The 2,884-nt window shown below is 48.7% G+C and overlaps 1 non-coding gene across 1 annotated transcript; it reads right to left on the bottom strand.

The window, feature by feature from the left end:
* Positions 1-1,107: 1,107 nt before the first annotated feature.
* Positions 1,108-1,189, bottom strand: EV420DRAFT_t345. The gene has a single exon. It is a non-coding gene; the product is annotated as a tRNA-Ala (tRNA).
* Between the last annotated feature and the right edge of the window lie 1,695 nt (positions 1,190-2,884).

The following is a 2,884-nucleotide window of genomic DNA, read 5'->3' on the forward strand; positions in this document are numbered from 1 at the left end:
TGCTATGCATTGTCTAACCGTATAGCGACGATTCGTCTTGCCTTGTCACCTTTGTTACCACCGTCGACTCAGTTTCGGCATTCCCCACCCATGCACTGCTCACTACGGTATGAAATCCATAATCTCTTGTCCCCGACACTGATTATATCCGTCATCAGGCTACCAGCGCATGGACCCCATGCTACTGTACAGTTCTGATATTTGAAAAGTGGTGCGGGGATGTCCGTCTGGCCATTCTATACAACTTGTCGTTGGATATCGGCACTATGGTACCCATTACGGCTCTCTCCAGGGCGACTGCCTGGTACTGGGCCGTCTGCTGTTCAGCCTCAGCACGCTTCCGTAGATCTGATTCCTTCCTCGCTGAGTCAATCGAAAGATTGATAGCAAGCTGTGCCATCGCCTTAGTGGCCAAGTCTGCTGCAGGCTTGGTGATCACTTTCGGAGGATTCTTGGAAGGGGGAGGCGCTGGAGGATCCACAGATGTCGAGGCGGCAGAAGCCTTTACCTTGCGCTTCGTCTTTTTTGGAGAGGGTTCGTCATTCTCGTAGTCAGATGGAGGCGCTACCGTCTTCTTCTTGGATTTCTTCTTGGGTGAGGTTCCTTTGCGCCGGACACGTCTAGGACCATTTTCTGCTACCGTACTGTCCTCAGAGTCAGAGGAAATAACATGGACCTTTTTAGCGCGCGCTGCACGCGTAGCAACCGAGGGGTGGGGGCTTGTAGCTGCTTCCGTGTTTTCCTTGTCAGCGGATGCATTATCATGAGGTGCCATCTGGAACAACAGGCCAATTAGTACGGCTAGTTATGTCTTTCACTACGAAAATGTACACTTGCCTTGAGAGCCTAGCAGAGCGAGATGCGCGGAACAGATGTTGGTGGTCGATGGTAGAAAGCCTGCTACCATAGGCAATGTCGTCATGTGAAAGTCACGTGGCCCATGCACGCAAGGTTATTACTATTAGCATTAACTGTAGGAGAGCAGAGCAAAGCAAAGGCATATAGCACCCATCTCATCCCAAAATTTGCGACGATAATTAGTGCAGTCACTGTGGTGCTTCATTGACACTGGGAATCCGACAAACCAAGTCCAGAGAAAAAGTCATGTGGACACAGTGGGATTTGAACCCACGACCTTATACATTGAAACCCGTGCAAAGCATACGCGCTACCACTGCGCTATGTGCCCACGCTGTAGGGGTCCTAGACACAGGTATTACAATTTCATACCAAAATTTGCGACGAGAAACACCAGCTATATGGATATTCGAAAAGGTGCACTAAAAAACCTCAATACAGTCTAATCCAAATGAGACCATACAAACTGTATAATGGATGTGTCACTGAATTTCTATGGATTCATGATTGAGGAAAAACTCGCCTACAATTGGGCCATTACGTAATCAAACGCTTGCAAAGCATGCGCGCTACCACTGCGCTAAACGCCCATGCTCAGGGTAGAAAATTTGAGTTAGGTATGGCCAACAAGGGTAGACCCACTGCTTAGAACTACTGCCGCCGTCTGTCCAACCCGGCTTCTGTATTTTCACCATGACTTTGGATTCTTTACTTCTCTCTTCCGGCAACAAGCCCATTGACACAGAACTCGATGCCCTATTCCAATCCAATGTAAGCACTCTTCTGTGACTGCGACATCTGTCCTTACACCCTTAGCAGGCTACCAAACCCATATCTGGGCCGTCGCATAGTAATACGGCGGAGGTGGCCTCGAAGAAACGTAAACATGAACAAGAATCTGCTATTGCAGCTAAGCGATCCAAGTCTACTTCGTCAGCGTCCGCGAAGCAAGGCAAGGTGCCCAAGCCAATAAAAACTCAAAAGACTATGAAACACCCAAAAATCAGTACCGACAACGACGACGAGCTGGAGGATACCTACGCGAAGTCGAAAGAGGTTCAAATTGAGAACGGCGGTGAATCCGAGCCAGACGAAGATCCCTCGAAACTCGTTCATGAATCGGTAGCACAGAGCGCTACTTCTACTGGTCGTTCCAGTCAGAAGCGCAAATTCGTGCCTTCTGACGAGACACAGGAGCAACGGGATTTACGCACGATCTTCGTTGGAAATTTATCTATCGAAGTTGCTCAAAAAAAGGTGCGTTGCAAGTCTTCTCTCGATGCCGATTAGTTCTCATCGTTACGCACAGTCTGCACTTAAACAGCTACATCGGCATATTATTGGTCTGGTTCCTAATGCAAAAGTTGAATCAACTCGTTTTCGTTCCATTGCTTTTCAGACTCCCACGTCTAAACTTCCTGAAGATGATACCTCGGAGAAAAAGGCGAAGGCGCCGGGGAAGGCAAAGAAAACTAGAGAACATGGCAAGGATCGCGCTTCGTCATGGAAAGACAACAATGAAGACGACTCTACCAAAAATGACGAGAAGAAATTCCTTACACCGAGCCAAAAGAAACGCATTGCTTTCATCAATCACGATTTCCACTCCTCCGCCGACCTCACGAATGCTTATATCGTTTTCGCGCACCCCATTCCTCCGGAAAACAGACCATCTAACCTGTCTCCTTTGCCTCCTACGCTTGACCCATATGAAGCGGCGCGCTTAGCAGCAGACGTATGCAATGGCTCGACCTTCATGGACCGTGTTCTTCGCGTGGACCTCATTGGAAGAACGGGCGTACAAGGTCAAAGCGACTCGGTTGACGGTGATCCCAAGTCGTCAGTTTTTGTTGGTAATCTGGATTTTGGGAGCAAAGAAGAAGATCTTAGAGTGTTTTTCGAAACGCTTGTTACAGGAGAGCGTGGACCGCCAGCTGGGAATGACGAACAGGATGGAAATATAAAGAAATCGCTGGCGTGGGTGACTAGGGTTCGAATTGTTCGAGACAAGGAAACGCAGCTCGGG

Source organism: Desarmillaria tabescens (genome assembly GCF_030435595.1).
Source record: "Desarmillaria tabescens strain CCBAS 213 chromosome Unknown EV420scaffold_217, whole genome shotgun sequence".
Classification (NCBI taxonomy): domain Eukaryota; kingdom Fungi; phylum Basidiomycota; class Agaricomycetes; order Agaricales; family Physalacriaceae; genus Desarmillaria; species Desarmillaria tabescens.